Source organism: Mobula hypostoma, chromosome 6, assembly GCF_963921235.1.
Source record: "Mobula hypostoma chromosome 6, sMobHyp1.1, whole genome shotgun sequence".
Taxonomy (NCBI): Eukaryota; Metazoa; Chordata; class Chondrichthyes; order Myliobatiformes; family Myliobatidae; genus Mobula; species Mobula hypostoma.
This window is the reverse complement of record NC_086102.1, coordinates 107,242,399-107,261,173: the sequence shown is the minus strand read 5'-3', so window position 1 is coordinate 107,261,173 and position 18,775 is coordinate 107,242,399. Positions and strand designations below refer to the sequence as shown.

The window sequence follows — 18,775 nt, the reverse complement described above, 5'->3', positions numbered from 1 at the left end:
CAGGGTGCTCCAGTTTCCTCCAGCATTCCACAACACCAAGATTTTTACTCCCCCACGTTGTGGGATGGATGCAAGATTTCAACAAATTCTAATTCAGAGATGCACAGGTTAGGGTGAGTGAGTTGTGGGCATGCTACGTTGGGGCCGGAAGCGTAGTGATACTTGCGGGCTGCATAGCATAATCCTTGTTAATTTAATTTGACACATTTTGATGTACGGTACATGTGATAAATAAAAACTAATCTTTACGTTGTGCTGAACAAATTAAGCTGATGACACCCAACCCCTCTGCTTCCACAATGTCCAGGTCCCTCCATTCTCTGCATATTCATGTGTCTTTCAAAGAACCTCTCTTAACTGCCCCCATCATACCTGCCTGCACCACCACCCCCGGCACTGCACTCCAGGCACCCACATACTCATATTAGAAAGTTCACCCACTTTCGAACCTCCCCCTCCCCTCCAATATTGGACACTTTGATCCTGAGCAAAAGATATTGGCCATCTACTCTAATTAGGCCTCATGTAAACTTGCATCAGATCTCCTGTCCCCCTCCGCTGCTCCAAAGAAAACAACCCTAGTTTGTCCAACTTCCCCTTTTCACACATGGCCTCTAATCTAAACAGCATGTATTGCAAGAAAAAACTATTTATGCAACACAGTGCAGCCACTAGTCTACCTAAATTAGTATAATGTCTAACAGACTATGGAGTTTAGTTAAATAATGCACTATACTCAACCATATACAGAGTATTTATGCTGTGCATGTTATCTAAAAGACTACAGAATTTTAGTTAAACAGTGCACTGTAGCCAACAATCTACCGAGTGTATGTAAATGAGCATAATATCTAACAGGCTAGAGTTTGGTTAAATGGGGCACTATAGCAAACAGTCTACAGAGTCTATTTGGTCAAAGAATCACACAGCATGTAACAGACCCCTTTGCCCTACAAATCCACATCACCTATCAAAAATTGATTTGCACCTATTGCACACTAATCTCATTTTAGCCTCTCCACGTGCCCTTCAACTCCTTCCAGCCTGTCATGGTACACAGTCAGTAGTTGTCGCGCCATCAGGTAAGATGGTTTCCTAAGGGATTGTCTATTGGCGGGTCCTTAGGTGGCTGTAGAGGCCAATCCGGATCCAGCAGGAGGAGTCTGTGGGTGATGAGCAAAATGGAGCAGGAAAGAAACGGAGTCACAAACACAAGAGATTGTGTGGATGCAGTATATCCTGAGCAAAACAGACACACACAAGATTCTGGAGGAACTCAGCAAGTCAGTCAGCATAAACAGAGAGGAGTACATAGTCAATGTTTCCAGCTCAGACCCTTCAGATAAAGGAAGAACTCGGAAAACCAGGAGACAAAGGGGCAGAGGGAGTAGGTTCCTTGAAGTTGAAGAATTCAACATTCATGCCATCGGGTTGCAGACTATCCAAGCTGAATACAAAGTGTTGTCCCTCTAGTTTGCATTTGGCCTCACCCTGGCAGTGGGGATGGTTGAGGACAGACAGGTTGGTGTGGGAATGTGGTGGGGAATTAAAATGGCTATATCGAACGGTCTACAGAGTCTAGTTAAAAAGTAGATTATGGAAATGGTGTCTACTTAAGTAACATGCCCAGTCTATCTAAAACACTGCAAACAGAACCAAAGAACATAAGAAAAGCAGGGTGAGCAGCTTCAATGGCTATCAACCGGTAGTACTCACACATACCACAATGAAGTGCTTCGAGGGGTTGGTCATGGCTAGAACTAACTCCTGCCTGAGTAAGGACCTGGTCTACAGCAGATGCACTATCTCACTGGATCTATCCTGGGCCCAACACACCAAGGGAATCATGAAGGTATACTTTGCAATACTTTGTGAAGGGTTTGAGGAGATTTGGTATGTCACCAAAGACAGTTGCAAATTTCTATACAGAAACTTTAGAGAGGGTGCAGAGGAGATTTACCAGGATGTTGTTTGGATTAAAGAGCATGTCTTATGAGGGTAATTTGATTGCACTCGGGCTTTACACTTTGGAACAAAAGTGACTTGATAGAAGTGTACAAGACAGGAGAAATGATAGAATAGACAGACTTTTTTCTGAGGGAGAAAATTACTAATATGAGAGGGCATAATTTTAAGGTGATTAAGAGGAAATTATAGGGAGAATGTCAGAGGCAAGTTTCTTATTTTTCCTTCACAGAGAGTGGTGGGTAGGTAGAGCATGCTGCCAAGGGTGATGGTAGGACAGATACATTGGAGACATTGCAAAGACTCTTAGATTAGTCAGTCGTCCCTGTCCTGCCTGCAACTGGTCCAGAACACCACAGCCAGGCTCCTGACAGGTGCCCGGAAGAAGGACCATATTACTTCTATCCTGGCCTCTCTCCACTGGCTACCAGTACGGTTTAGAATTGATTTTAAGGTTCTCCTTTTTGTTTATAAAGCCCCAAATGGGCTGGCCCCCCTCCTATATCGCAGACATTCTAACCCCTTATTCTACTTCCAGGTCCCTCAGGTCAGATGACTTGGGGCTCCTGGCTGTCCCGCGATCTAAATTTAAGTTCAGGGGTGACCGCGCCTTTGCTGTTGTAGCCCCTAGACTGTGGAACAGCATTCCCCTCCCTATCAGATCTGCCCCCTCCGTTGACTCTTTTAAGTCCAGGCTCAAAACTTACCTTTATTCACTAGCATTTGAATTTTCCTGATGTGGCTGATTTTTGGCGTGTACCTCGACTCAAGTGTTGTTTATTTTGTGTCTATAAGCTGTGTGCCTTGTTGTTTATATCTGTGTTTCTTGTATTTGTGATTTTAGCTATCTGTTATGGTTTGTACAGCACTTTGGTCAACATGGGTTGTTTTTAAAATGTGCTTTATAAATAAATTTGACTTGACATGGAAAGATAAATTGAGGGCTATGTGGGAGGGAAGAGTTAGGTTGATCTTAAAGTAGATTAAAAGGCTGGCACATCATTGTGGTCTGAAGGCCCACGTTCTGTGTACAGTGGAGAGCATTGTGACTGGTTGCATCAGCACCTGCTGTGGTGGTTCCAGTGCACAGGATCACAAGAGTCTGCGGAGTCGTACACCCAGCCAGCCATGACCCTTCCTGCCATCGAGGCATCTTCAAGAGGCAGTGCCTCAAGGTGGTAGCATCTGACTTCTGGCCCCTCACCGTTCAGGATGTGCCCTTTGTCATTACTATCATCGAGTGGAGGTACAGGATCCTGAAGACCCACACTCAACATTCAGAAACAGCTTCTACCCCTCCACCATCGTACTTCTGAACATCCATGAACACTACCTTGTTACTCCTTTTTATTTAATTTAATTTAATTTAATTTAATAAATCAAATTCTGATTGTGAAGAAAACGCCTGTAAATTCTTCCAATAAAAGTTGCATCATTTCTTCTGTGATATAAAGTGAGCAGAAGATAGATAATGAAACATTTTTCTGGTCAATCCCATTTACTGAAGGGTTTCAAGTAAAATGGCCTCAGTGTCAGAGTTATGGCTGCACATCACTGTCTGGTGCAGAGGGGCCACTGCACAGATTTGGAAAAAGCTGCTGAAGGTTGCAGACTAAGCCGGGTCCATCATGGGCACTAGGTTCCCCAGCAGTGAGGACATCTTCAAAAGGCAATGCCTCAAAAAGGCTGCATCCAATACTAAGGACCCCAATCACCCAGGGCCTGCCCTCTTCTCATTGCTACCATCAAGGTGGTGTGCTGGAGCCCAAAGTCACACACTCAATGTTTTAGAAGCAGCTTCTTCCCTCCACCTCTGAATGGACAATGAAACGTACACTACCTCACTAGTTTTGCACTACTTATTTAATTTTTAAAATATATTTCTTATTGTAATTTATAGTTCTTCTATCATGCACTGTACTGCGCTGTACTGCAGTCACAAAACAACAACTTTCACGGCATATGGCAGTGATAATAAACTTGATTTTTGATCCAGAAATCAAAGACTGGCTCTGTGCGGACAGCTTGCAAAGGGAAACAGAAATTCTCTATTTCTTTTCCCTTCCTAGAGATCGGATCAGTTTTAAACATAATTATGCTGCCAAATGTGGGCAAGGTGCTGAGGAGGAATCCACTCGTGAGATTCAAGTGTCAGTAGAATCTGATTTACTGGACAGATGGAGGGAAGGGTTGGGGGGCCGGGGGGAGGGGGCGCTGACAGTCTATACACACATGCTGACAACATAAGGCTTGCAAATTTTCATGGGCCAGAGGATAAAACGTCATGAAGAAAGGGCTTGTTTTCAACACACTTTTGGATTGTGTCCGAGCTGTTTCCACTAGGAGAGAGTAGGGGTGAGAGGGGGTTGGGGGAGGGGGGAGGGAAAGGAAGGAAGGAGCCGGGTGTGACGAGAGGGACGGGGAGTGGAGGGGGCGAGAGGGAGAGGCTGGGGGGAAAGGGGAGATAGAGGGCATGGAGAGAGGGGAGAGAAAGGGGAAGGAGAGCAAGAGAGAGTGAGAGAAATAGAGAGAGAAAGAGAGCATGAGAAATAGAAAAAAAGAGAGGGGGAGCGAGAAAGAAAGAGGTAAAAGAGGGAGGGAGAGAGGGAGAGAGAGAGGGAGAGAGGGAGAAAGGGAGAGAGGGACAGAGAGAGAGGGAGGGGGGAAGAGAGAGAGAGAGAGAGAGAGAGAGAGAGAGAGATATGAAAAATTATTTCTTTCTATCAGAATCAGATGATCTCAGACGTGAAATTTGCTGTCGTGTTGCAGGTAAATCCAGAAGGTGAATCTAGCAGACAGGGAGGTTGCACCATGTGGGAGCATTAGTCACTGTTTAGAAAGTCTTCTTCACTCTGTGGGTGTTATAATTCTGGAACTCTCCATAGAAAAAAACAGAAAATTCTCAGAAATTAAAAGTTGTCAGAATTTGGCTCTGACTCTGTTCCATTATTCACCAGTTCAATACTTATATTTTGATGTAAACGTCTCCATCCAGGCCAGCATTTAGAGTCCATCTCTACCCCTGGGGAGGGAGTGACGACCAGATTTCCATCTGACAGAAGAAAACCATTCAGCCTACTGAATCTGTGTCAGCTCAAAGAGCAATCCCTTCCCCTGGCAATTTTCCCTCTAACCCATCCACTCCAACTGCCCAGCAATCCTTCCCAGATTCTATCCCTCAGCTACACAACAGGGGGACAATTTACTGTGGCCAGAATAATGGCTAAAACATGAAACAGAGAAACATAGAAAATAGGTGCAGAAGTAGGCCATTCGGCCCTTCGAGCCTGCACCGCCATTCAGTATGATCATGGCTGATCATCCAACTCAGAACCCTGTACCTGCCTTCTCTCCATACCTCCTGATCCCTTTAGCCACAAGGGCCATATGAAGGACTGCAATGAGAAGAAATGTTTTCACACACAGAACATTGGAATTCCCTGCCCTGGAGACTTGTGCATTGAATTTATTCAAAACAGGGGTGGATAGACATCTGCACATTAAGGAATTCAAGGGTTAGTGTGGTCTAACCAGGGTTATAAAACTCTGGTTGGACCACACTTGCAAAATTGTGTTCAATTATGTTTGACTCATGACAGGAAGAATGTGGAAGATTTGGACAGGGTGCAGAGGAGATTCAGCAGGATGATGCCTGGACTGGAATGTGGGAAGAAACCTCAGCACCAGAGGAAAACCTATGTGGTCACATGGAGAACATGCAAACTCCACACAGACAGTGCCTGAGGTCTCTGGCACTGAACTGTGCCACTATGCTGTTCTATTGCTTACTTTACCTCATTCTCCTCTCATTTCTTACTCTCCTTTTCATAAACAAACCCTCCAAAATTCAAAGTATAGTTATTATCAAAGTACTTACTTGTCACCATATACTATCCTGAGATTAATTTTCTTGCGGGCATTCACTTTAAATACAAAGAAGCACAATAGAGTGAATGAAACAAAACTACAAAGATGGACAAACACCCAATGAGCAAAAGATAACAAATTGTGTAAATACAAAAAAGAGAACAAAATAACAATAATGGATAAATAATACTGAGAACAAGAGTTGTAGGGTACGTGGAAGTGAGTCCATAGATTGTGGAATCTGCTCCATAATTTTGAATGCCCCAATTAAGAGTTGGTCACTTGGTCTCTCAAGCCTGTCCCATTGCTCAATGTGATCATGGTTGACCTACCCCAAGTCACAGCTCCTTCTCTCTGCCAGATCCCCAAATCCCTCAATTCCCTGATCTTTCAATTATTTATCTAACTCCACTTTAAATATTCCAATGACTGAACCTCTACATCTCTGGGACTTCACTGGAAATTCAGCCTTCTCTTGTTTAGGGGTGGCCCTCACTACTAGTTTCAGGAATTGCTACCTTCCGACAACCATCAGGTTCTTAAACCAGCCTGCATAACCTCAACAACAGGAACATAAAGATGAGCTTAATTTGTCACACGTACATTAAAACGTACAATAAAATGTATCAAATCAAATCAGCAAGGATTGTGTTGGGTTGCCTGCAAGAGCTGCCAACATAGCACGATCACAACTCTTTACCCTAACCAACAGGAATTCTGCAGATGCTGGAAATTCAAGCAACACACATCAAAGTTGCTGGTGAACGCAGCAGGCCAAGCAGCATCTATAGGAAGAGGCGCAGTCGACGTTTCAGGCCGAGACCCTTCGTCAGGACTAACTGAAGGAAGAGTGAGTAAGGGATTTGAAAGCTGGAGGGGGAGGGGGAGATGCAAAATGATAGGAGAAGACAGGAGGGGGAGGGATAGAGCCGAGAGCTGGACAGGTGATAGGCAAAAGGGGATACGAGAGGATCATGGGACAGGAGGTCCGGGAAGAAAGACGGGGGGAGGGGGGTGACCCAGAGGATGGGCAAGAGGTATATTCAGAGGGACAGAGGGAGAGAAAGGAGAGTGAGAGAAAGAATGTGTGCATAAAAATGAGTAACAGATGGGGTACGAGGGGGAGGTGGGGCCTAGCGGAAGTTAGAGAAGTCAATGTTCATGCCATCAGGTTGGAGGCTACCCAGACGGAATATAAGGTGTTGTTCCTCCAACCTGAGTGTGGTTTCATCTTTACAGTAGAGGAGGCCATGGATAGGACAAGGGAGATGTCTTCATTTTTTAAAGAAAGGGGCTTCCCTTCCTCCACTATCAACTCTGCTCTTAAACGCATCTCCCCCATTTCACGTACATCTGCTCTCACTCCATCCTCCTACCACCCCACTAGGAATAGGGTTCCCCTGGTTCTCACCTACCACCCCACCAGCCTCCGGGTCCAACATATTATTCTCCGTAACTTCCGCCACCTCCAACGGGATCCCACCACTAAGCACATCTTTCCCTCCCCCCCCCCTGCATTCCTCAGGGATCGCTCCCTACACAACTCCTTGTCCATTCGTCCCCCCCATCCCTCCCCACTGATCTCCCTCCTGGCACTTATCCTTGTAAGTGGAACAAGTGCTACACATGCCCTTACACTTCCTCGCTTACCACCATTCAGGGTCCCAAACAGTCCTTCCAGGTGAGGCATCACTTCACCTGTGAGTCGACTGGGGTGATATACTGCGTCCGGTGCTCCCGATGTGGCCTTTTATATATTGGTGAGACCCGACGCAGACTGGGAGACCGCTTTGCTGAACATCTACGCTCTGTCTGCCAGAGAAAGCAGGATCTCCCAGTGGCCACACATTTTAATTCCACATCCCATTCCCATTCTGACATGTCTATCCACGGCCTCCTCTACTGTAAAGATGAAGCCACACTCAGGTTGGAGGAACAACACCTTATATTCCGTCTGGGTAGCCTCCAACCTGATGGCATGAACATTGACTTCTCTAACTTCCGCTAGGCCCCACCTCCCCCTCGTACCCCATCTGTTACTCATTTTTATGCACACATTCTTTCTCTCACTCTCCTTTTTCTCCCTCTGTCCCTCTGAATGTACCTCTTGCCCATCCTCTGGGTCACCCCCCCCCCGTCTTTCTTCCCGGACCTCCTGTCCCATGATCCTCTCGTATCCCCTTTTGCCTACCACCTGTCCAGCTCTCGGCTCTATCCCTCCCCCTCCTGTCTTCTCCTATCATTTTGCATCTCCCCCTCCCCCTCCAGCTTTCAAATCCCTTACTCACTCTTCCTTCAGTTAGTCCTGACGAAGGGTCTCGGCCTGAAACGTCGACTGCGCTTCTTCCTATGGATGCTGCTTGGCCTGCTGCGTTCACCAGCAACTTTGATGTGTGTTGCTCTTTACCCTAACCCATGCGTCTTTAAAATACGGGAAAAAAACTGGGGCACCCAAAGGAAACCCACGTGGTCATGGGGAGAACATAAAAACTCCGTAACAGAAGTGGCAGGAATTGAACCATCTTCGGTGATCGTTGGCAATAATTAAGTGATTGTACCAACCGCCGCTGCGCTGTGCCCACCCAATAGAACACTATGGAGCACCTCTTGCACTACCCTGCACTTTGATTGTGTCTTTGATGTTTTTTAAACACTAAGATCTTGCTTTTGCAGTCTATCTTTGCACTCCAAGGTATAATTTTTATGCACAGTTTATGCTCTGTGTGACATGTGAACCTATGTGCCTGTGATACTGCTATAGGCCAGTTTTTCATTATACCTGTACAAACGACAACTAACTCAATGGACTGCACTTGACACTACCTGCCCCAGCCTCAAGTCCTATATTCATGCTCCCAGACTTGTGAACAAATCTCCCCAAAATCAGTATATTTCCTTTGAATATTCAAACATTTAATTCTTACCAAGTGCCTCCATTAACCAATGTCAGTGATCTTCTTGGTCTCCTCCTTTAGACAGATAATGTCACACGGCTCGTCAGTGGCTTGGGCCAATCATATTTCTGTATACAATGCATGATGGGCAATAATTTTATTCATTTAAAATCTGCAAAACAAAAAATAATAAATTGATTACTACATTTATAAAAATGTGCATTCTTAGAACATAGAGCAGCCCAGCACACCTACAGGTCCTTCAGCTCACAATGTGGTACTAACTAAATAAATTAGTAGTCAAACAGCCAACTAAAATAATCCTTTCTGCCTATATGTCCATGGCCATGGACACATTTCCTCTTACAAAAGCCTGAAAGCACATACCAGACATAAGGACACTTCCTATCGCACTGGTATCAGACTTCTGAACAGAGCTCTCGTATGATTAACTGGATTCTCAACCTCACAATCTACCTGGTTATGATTTTGCACTTTATCATTTGCCTGCACTGCACTTTTTCATTAGTTTTTACACTTTATTCTGCATCCTGGTATTATTTTAATTTATTTTAGATCTCCTTCCTGGCACTTATTCCCGCAAGCAGAAGAGATGCCACACCTGCCCATTCACCTCTTTGTCGATGAAGGGTCTCGGCCTGAAATGTCAACTGTTTATTTATTTTTATAGATGCTGCCTGACCTGCTGAGTTCCTCGCTAACTGGTATGTCTTTGGAATATGGGAGGAAACCCATGCGGACACAGGGAGAATGTGCAAACGCCTTACAGACAGCAACGGGAATTGAATCCTGATCGGTGATCAGTGGCCCTGTAATGCAATGCACTAACCACAATGCTACCATGCCTCCCCAGCTGTGTACCATAATGAGTTTCAGTGCATGTGACAATAAAAAAACAAATACTCATACCATTTCTTAACCTTCACATCAACCCGTTTCACCCTGACCTTCAGCTCTAACTTCTCCCATTGCCCCCACCCCTCTGTGACCTCCCCCAGTTCCACAGTACTGTGTTCCTCTAATTCTGACACTATTCCCCCATCATACCCTCCCCTCCCGCCCCATCTCTGTAACCTCCTCCCGTTCCACAGTACTGTGTTCCTCTAATTCTGACACTGATTCCCCATCGTCGTCACCCCTCCCCATCTCTGTAACCTCCTCCAGTTCCATAACCCTGTTTGTGAGCCTCAGTGGTCCCTGATTTTACTCCAGAGTTCGGTTGGGGTTTGAGGAGCAGTTGGGGAAACGTGAGGATGGTGGGGAGAGCAACTTAGCTCAGGCATTCAGCAGAATACTCTTCCGGACAGATCAAATCATTAATCAGTGCATTGAGGCAGGGCACATGAAAACAATAAAGTGTTCCAGCTAGAGAGAAAGTGCTGTGCAGGCAACAATAAGATGCAAGATCATAACAAGGTAGGTTATGAGGTCAAGAATCTAATTTATCATACTAGGGAACTGTGGTCTTACACAGTTTAGTGGGGTCGAAGCTGTCCCCAAGTCTGGTGGTGCGTGTTTTCAGGCTTTTGGATCTTCTGCCTGCTTGGGGGCAGGGGAGAGAAGAGAGAATATTTGTGGTGGGTGTGATGTTTGATTATGCTGGCTGCTTTAGTGAGGCAGCGAGAAGTACAGACAGAGTCCACGGAGGGGAGGCTTGTTTCCATGATGTTCTGGGCTGTGCCCACAACTCGGCAGTTTCTTGTAGTCAACTGCAGAGCAATTGCCATTCCAAGCCATTATGCATCTGGATAGAATGCTTTCTATACTGCATTGATAAGGGTCGACGGGGACAGGGCAGATTTTTTTTAGCTTTTGAATTAAAGGCATTCTTGGCCATGACATCTACAGTATGTGATTGGAGCAGGACACACTATTGGTGATGTTCACTCCCAGGAACTTCAAGCTCTCAACCTCAACTCTGTCACCGTTGATGTAATAGGAGCCTATGTACCGAAACTCCCCCCCACCCCCCCTTTCCACACGCACAAGATGGTTTACGGGCTGCCTGGAACCTATTATTTAAACCTCCCTGCCGCTTGCTCTGTGGGATTAATCTGCTTGCAGGCAGAGATTAGCAGGTCACATCTGTGTTAATTTTGTGTTGGGGGAGCAGAGACCAGAAACTGGTTCACACACACATCAAATGGTTTGACCATTACATTTTGTCATTTGTACGAGGGCCAAACCAGGAGGAGGCAATTTTAAAAAATATATATTTTAGAGACACAGCACAGAACAGGCCCTTCTGGCTCACTGAGCCACACCACCCAGCACCCGCCTAATCACAGGACAATTTACCACCACCGATCAACCTGCTAACCAGTCTGTCTTTGGACTGCGGGAGGAGACAGGAACATATGCAAAATATCCAACATAGCCACGGGGAGATGGTACAAGCTGAAAAGGGATCCCGTGCTTTCCCGGCATACGTGAGGAATAAACTCTTCTCAGGGTTCCAGCCAGGACAAGGATGTCACCGTACAAACTCCTGCAGATAGCACCAGAATTGAACTCTGAACTGCAGAACGTCTCGAGCTATAATAATGATGCACAAACCGCAGGCTACTGTTGCGCCCCAAAATCAAATCAGTGAGGATTATGCTCAACAGCCCGCAAGTGTCACCATACATAGCATGCCCATTACTCACCTACCCTAATCCCATCGTTTATGAAATATGGGAGGAAACAGAACACCCAGAGGAAACCTTTATGGTCACGGGGAGAGCCCGCAAACTCCTCACAGACAGCAAAAGGGATTGTTCCAGTAAACTGATTACACGAACTGCTACACTACTGTGCCACCCGGGTGAATTGTAGAGTCCATTATCTTCTGTACGCAGTTGTAAATTGCAAGCTCATAGTTTTCATAGGTAGGACTTTACAGCGAACTGTTGTGCCCCAGGGGGTGTTGTGTAAAAGAGGGACTTTGGAGTTCAGGTAATAACAGTTCCGTGAAAGTGGTTTCATAGGTAGACAGGCTGAAGGAGGAATTAGTCATACTGGTCTTCATCAGTCAGGGCACTGAGCATAAAAATAGTGCAGTTGGACAAGGGTCTCGGCCTGAAATGTCGACCATACCTCTTCCTAGAGATGCTGCCTGGCCTGCTGCGTTCACCAGCAACTTTGATGTGTGTTGCAGTTGGACAAGGCAGACTTGGAGTATTGTGGTCAACTTTGGTTGCCCCGCTATTGAACAGAATAGAATGGCACAGTACGGACCTTCGTCCCACAAAGACCCTTTAACTGCACCCAAAACTCCAAAACAGGCCTCAACAACGTCTTATTCAACTTCAGTGTAACATGCCAAATTCTGTACTCAATTCTTTGATTTATGAAGCCCAATGTGCTTTCTTTACAACTATCTGCCTGTGACGCTACTTTCATGGAATTATGGATCTGTATTCCCAGATCCCTCTGTTTGTTGCCTATATTTCTGGAATATGCAGTCTACTGTGTCGCACTCCAGTTTTTGAATCCCTTTCCCAGAGGAAAAACACAGTGTATTCACCCTATCCATGCCTCTCATGATTTTAAACACTTCTATAAGATCACCCCTTAGTCCCCTTGCAGCACACACACTCGAGGCCCGGTAACATTCTCGTAAATCTTCTTTGCACTTTTAAAAGTCTCAGGTTAGAACATTGGGGAGTCATGTCTAAGGTCAGATCGGCATCAGTTCTGGTTAAAGATTAGTTTTATTTGTCACATGTACATCAAAACATAGTGAAATGCATTGTTTGCATCAATCAACACAGTCCAAGGATGTATCGCCATGCCTCCAGCGTCACCATAGCAAGCCTATTATTCACCGACCCTAACCGGTACAGCTTTGGAATGTGGGAGGAAACCCACATGGTTACAAGTAGAACGTACAAACTCCTTACAGACAGCGGTGAAATTGAATTCTGTAAAGTGGCTTGTAACCAGTATGCTAGCATGCTGCCCAGCCTGAAGGCCATTGACCTGAAACTCCAGTTGTTACTTCTAGGGCATCAGAGACTGAGTGGAGACCAAATAGGGGTTTTTAAACTATGAGATGGATAAAATTATAGAGATGGTAAACAGTCAGAATCTTTTCCGCAGGGTAGAAATGTCAAATACCAGAGGATATATATTTTTAAGGATAGAGGAGGGAAGCTTAAAGGCGATGGGGGTACTGGTTGAAGCAAATAGTTTAGAGGAGTTCAAGAGGCTTTCAGACAGACACATGGAAATGGAGGGATATGGGTGATAGGACTGAGGAGGACAATAAAACTGGGCATCAAGATTGGCGTCAGTTCTGGTCATCTCATTACAGGGAGGATGTGGAAGTTTTGGAGGTGGTGCAGAGGCCACCAGAGAGCATGTCTTGTGAGGATAGACTGAATGAGATAGAGTTTTCCTCTTTGGAATGGAGGATGTGAGGGATACAAGATAAAGGCTGATTTATATTTCTGCGTCAATTTGACACCGTAGGTACGGTGTAGCCGCGAACCCTATGCAGAGCCGACGCGGATCCCTACGCCATAGCCTGACGCACACCTCTCCCAAAATGTAACTATACGGCGTGGCAACACAGACCGAACAACTGTGATTGGTCTGCTTGGTAGCATCGCATTTCCTCCAATGCTACAATAGCTTCCCATTGGGCAGCTGAAGGGCAGGGAAGGAACTCTGGCTGCAATGCCTTCCATAAAGCTTCACAGACCTCCGAAATTATGGAGGACACATTTCACTTTTACGAAAAAAAGATGCTCGCTTTAAACTGGTTTACCCCGAGAAAGACTACAATGACCATGATGCCTTGCGCGGGCAGGTGAGTGTGCATGCGCGACGTGCCCCAATTGCAGAGCGACATAGACACACCAATGCACAAGTATAAATGTTCACAACGCATGTCGGTCACTTGCGTAGGTTACAGCATCGAGTTGACGCAGAAGTATAAATCAGCCTTAAGATCATAGACAGCCAGAGACTTTATCCCAGGGCAGAAATGGCAACTTAAGAGGGGGCATAATTTTAAGGTGATTGGAGAAAAGTATAGGAGAAATATCAAAAGTGTTTTTTTTTTAAAAACAAAGAGTGGTGGGTGTGTGGAAAGCAGTATCAGGGCTGGTGGTTACATTAGGGACATTTAAGAGACTCTGATAGGTACATGGATGAAAGAAAAAAAAATGGAAAGTTATGTAGGAGGGAAGCACTAGATTGATCTGAGAGTAGATTAAAGGATCAGCACAGCACCATGAGCTGAAGGGTCTGCAATGTACTGTACTGTTCTACATGAACGCACAAACCAGGAGCAGGAGTAGATCACTTGGTCCCACTATCCCTGATTCACCGTTCAACAAGAGGGAAGTGTTAAATTGATCTTAGAGTACTGGTGGAGTTTAAGAGGCTGTTAGGTAGACACATGGCTATGAAGGGAATGGAAGGACATGGATAATAGACAGACAGAGGACATTTAGCAGAAATAGGGATACATTTGGGCCAAATGGTCTGTATTGTTCTGCTAATTCCTGTTACTCTCGTCGCAGACGCTGCCTGACGTGCTGAGTAATTCCAGCATTAACTAATTCTTTTCCATTACCAGATGTCATTGCCAATCTTCCTTGGAGATCCTGTGGGATGTTCTACAGCAATAAAGTGCCCCCTATAAATGCAAGCTGTTAGTTTTCTAATGTACCATTAGGGAAAAGAAAACAACGTGCATTTAATCCATGACACTGTTGACCTCTCGCTGCTCCAGAGCACTTTGCAGCTGATGAAATAAAGCCTGAAGTGCAGTTATACTGAAGTAAAGAGCTACCAATTTAGCCAGCAGGCACCAATACGCAGTACTGAGATAATGACTAGATTTCTCCATTCCTCTTCAGCGAAGAACAGTTACGTTGGTCGTTATCTCACTAGTGTCTATCTGCACTTGCTGAGAACAAATTGGCTGCTGTGTTTCATAATCCAACAAGATTCAAGATCCAGATTCAAGCTTATTTATATATATAAGCTATCTAATGTATTTATAGACAACCCCTTAGGAGAACATCATACTCAACTCGAGTGAAAGGAGACACAGGCAGAAAGGTTCTGGAAAAATGCCAGCAACATCATGAAGGATCCCACCCTGCTCACGGACTGTTTGTCCCACTCCCATCAGAGAAGAGGCTATGTGGTATCCACATCAGGACCTCCAGAGGTAAAAACCGATACTTTCCCCAAGCAGTAAGACTAATCAACACCTCTACCCATTAACCCACCCTCCACAACCCCAACCACCACCACTTTATCATTTCCTGTCAATCACCTTAAGTACAGACACTCCCATGCCTAGAGTCACCTTATGAACGTACAATTAATGTATGCAGACGATCTCATGTATTCATATTTATTGTGTTTTTTTAGATTATTGTGTTCTTTATCTTACTGTGGATTTTTTGTGCGGCATTGGATCCAGAGTAACAATTATTTTGTTCTCCTTTACAGCTATGTTCTAGATATAACATTGAACAATCTTGAATTTCAACCTGATTCGTCACGTCTACACCAAACCATACAGTGAAATGTGCCGTCTGCGTTAACGACCAGCACAACCCAAGGATGTGCTGGGGGCATCCTGCATGTGTCACACACAGTCCGGCACCAGCATAGCATGCCCAGTGCCATGCTCGGCAGAGCAACTCAGAACACAACAAGCAACAAAACAATCCCCGTTCCTCCCTCCCATGCATATACACAGTCCTCTGACCCCAGGCCAATCCGTAGTCTTTGGTCTCCAGCGAACCTGGATTCGGATTTGGACACGTAGACATTAGGTCTTCGACTAGCAACACAGAAACAGGCCCTTCACCCGGTATGCCCGTGCTGTCTATAAATTAGAGCACAACAACACGCAGAAAATGTAGCAGGAACTCGGGTCAGGAGGTATCTATGAAGGGGAAGAAACCATCAACATTTTGAGCCAAAACTCTTCACCAGTTCCCACTGCTACCCTGGTAATCCATTCCAGGCACTTGCTCCCCTCCCCATGTCACCTATAGTCCATCCTTCTGTCACCTCAAAATATATCCTTTGGTTTTTGACGCTCAAGGGAGAACAACCCAAGTGTCAGTTTGATAGCCTTCCTTCCATCAGAACTGATATTCTACATCTACAGTATAGATGCTACCAGACCTGCTGGGTTCCTCCAGCATTTTGTGTGTGTTCCAGCATCTGCAGAACCTCGTGTTTACCTAGTGCCAACCAGTAGCTGCAGCTCATTAGGAGCTTGAGGAGATTCAGTATGTGACCAAAGGACATGCAAATTTGTATAGAAGTTTGGTGGAGAGCATTCTGAATGGTTGCATCACAACCTGGTCTGGAGGCTCCAAAGCACAGGATTGCAAAAGGCTGCAGAAGATTATAGACTCGGGCAGATCCATCACAGACACAACCCACCCCACCACAGAGGACATCTTCAAGGGGTGGTGCTTCAAGGAGGCAGCATCCATCGCTAAAGACTCTCACCATTCAGAACTTTCCCTCTACTCATTACTACCATCAGGGAAGAAGTACAGGAGTCTGAAGACCCAGACTCAATAATTCAGGAACAACTTCTTCCCCTCCACCATCAGATTTGTGAATGGTTCATGAACCCATGAACACCATTTTTTGTATCATTTATTTATTTTGTAATTTATAGTAATTTTAGGTCTTTTCACCGTACTGCTGACACAAAACAATAAATTTTACAATATACAACTCTGTGACTTATAAATTGTGTATCCTGACAAACCTGAGTCTCGTTCTGAATTATCCATCTGTACTAATCCCAGTAACCATAAACCCATAAGACAAAGGAACTGAATGAGGCCAATCAGCCCATTGAGTCTGCTCTGCTATTCTATCATGGTTGATTTATTACTCCCTCAACCTCATTCTGTTATCAGCACTTTATCCCTAGCTTTCTATTCCCTGGTGATTCAAGGGTTCATCCAGGTGCTATCTAGGTTGGACAGGTCACTCGTCTGAGTGTTACTGGTACCATTTAACCCAGTACTACCTGTCGCATGGTCGGGTGGTCGGCGACTAAACCAGTTTGCCTGGTGAGGAGGGTGGCTAGACACCCTGCAGGACAAAAAACAAGACCCGTCAAAGGGCGGATAAACCCTCTCGTAGGGTCAATAGTCATCTAGCAAACACACATGCCATGAAGCGCGGAAAGTGCATTCCTTGCATCGAAGCTTGGTCTGGCCATTCACTGCAACAGAACTTCCCCCAGACGTCTTGGACCCCACCATGCTGCTGGATCCGGGAGGGGATGTCGAGAGGGTGGGTCTAGACCTGTGCAACCCCCTACTCACCTAAAATCCACTCACGTACACGCTGTTCCTTTCTGAGGAGTGGGGTCAACCCCACTAACTGACTGAAAGGAACCATCATCATCCTATGGGATGGATAGCCAGAGAGAGAGAGAGAGGTTGGACAGATGTGGGTTGTTTACTCTGGAGTGTCGAGACTGAGGGGAGACCTGACAGGCATTTCTACAGATATGGTAGATGGTCAGAATCACTTTCCCAGAGTGGAAATGTCATATACTAGGGAAAATGGATTGAAGGTGAGAGGGGGTAGGTTTAACGGAGAGGAGTGGGTCAAGTTTATGTTTCCACAGAAAGTGGTGGGTGCCTGGAATGCACTGTCAGGAGTGGTGGTGGAAGCAGAGGTATTTAAGAGACTATTAGATAGGCATATGGATGAAAGCAAAATGGAGGGCTATGAGGGTGGGAAGAGTTAGCGCGATTGTGGGGAGAGGGTTAAAATGTTGGTAGAACATCATGGGCCGAAGGGACTGCACTGATTGATGTCCTTTCAGTGGTGGCTGATTGGGAAACATTGATTGGAATTAGTACTGGTTTATTATCGTCACATACAGAGATGCAGTCAAAAATTTCTCTTCCATACTGTTCCTATAGATCAAAGTTCATTACACAGTGCATTAAGGCAGTAAAAGGTAAAACAATAACAGGATGCAGAATAGACTAAGACATAAGAACAGAACTGGACCTTCAGCCCATTGAGTCTGCTCTGACACTCCACCACTGCTGATTTATTATACCCCTCAACCTTATTCTCCTGCCTTCTCTCCATAATCTTTGAAACCCTTACTAATCAAGAACCTATCAAACCCCGCTTTAAATATACCTGATGACTTGACCTCCACAGCTGTCTGTGGTAATGAATGCACAGATTAACCACCCCGCAAGGGTTGATCAAAACTGTCCAACACATCACTGGCACCAGCCTATCCACATCAAGGACATACTGTATATACAGAAAGATGCCAGAAAAGGCCAGTAATATCATGAAGGATTCCACCCACCCTGTTCATAGATTGTTTGTCCCACTCCCATCAGGGAGGCAGCTTCAGAGCATCCACACCAGAACCACCCGACTCAAAAACAGCCATCTTCCCCAAGCAGTAAGGCTGATCAACACCTCCACCCACTGACCCACCCCTCCACTACTCCCACCACCGTTTCCTGTCAGAGTCACCCTATTGACCCACCCCTCCACAACTCCCACCACCATTTCCTGTCAGAGTCACCCTATTGACCCACCCCTCCACAACTCCCACCACCACTCTATTGTTTCCTGTAGGAGGCACCCGATGTACAGACACTCCTGTGCCTAGTGTCAATTTATGGACATACAATCAATGTATACAGGCTATTTTATGTATTTATATTTATTGTGTTCTATCTTATTTTGCGTTTTTTTTTAACATTGAATCCGGAGCTACAATAATTTTGTTCCTTGTTACACTCATGTACTGGAAATGCTATTAAACAATCTTGATACTTAAATCTCTGGATGAAGAACTTCCTCCTCCTCCTGTGTTCCAAAGGGACATCCTTGCATTCTGAGGCTATGCTAAAGAGACAGTTGAGGAGCAAGGCCAAAATGAGGTAGATCTGAGGCCAAGAGTCCATCTTCTGATACTAGGGAGCTATTTAATAGCAATAGCAGTCCTGGAGCCTGGTAATCCATACTTTCAGGATTAGATCTTCTGCCCAACGCGG

General features: G+C 45.3%; 1 protein-coding gene across 7 annotated transcripts in view; it reads right to left on the bottom strand.

Moving 5' to 3' along the window:
* Nucleotides 1-18,775, bottom strand: part of tmem198b (transmembrane protein 198b) — a 112,052-nt gene that overhangs the window by 65,983 nt on the left and 27,294 nt on the right. For 5 of the 7 annotated variants that reach the window (XM_063051391.1, XM_063051389.1, XM_063051393.1 and 2 more), the window contains one exon: nt 8,757-8,898. The gene's annotated coding sequence lies outside the window, so the exon portion shown is untranslated. Of the gene's footprint in view, nt 1-5,842; nt 5,889-8,756; nt 8,899-18,775 lie in introns of all 7 variants that reach the window. The other 2 variants (XM_063051390.1, XM_063051394.1) reach the window with 1 other exon arrangement.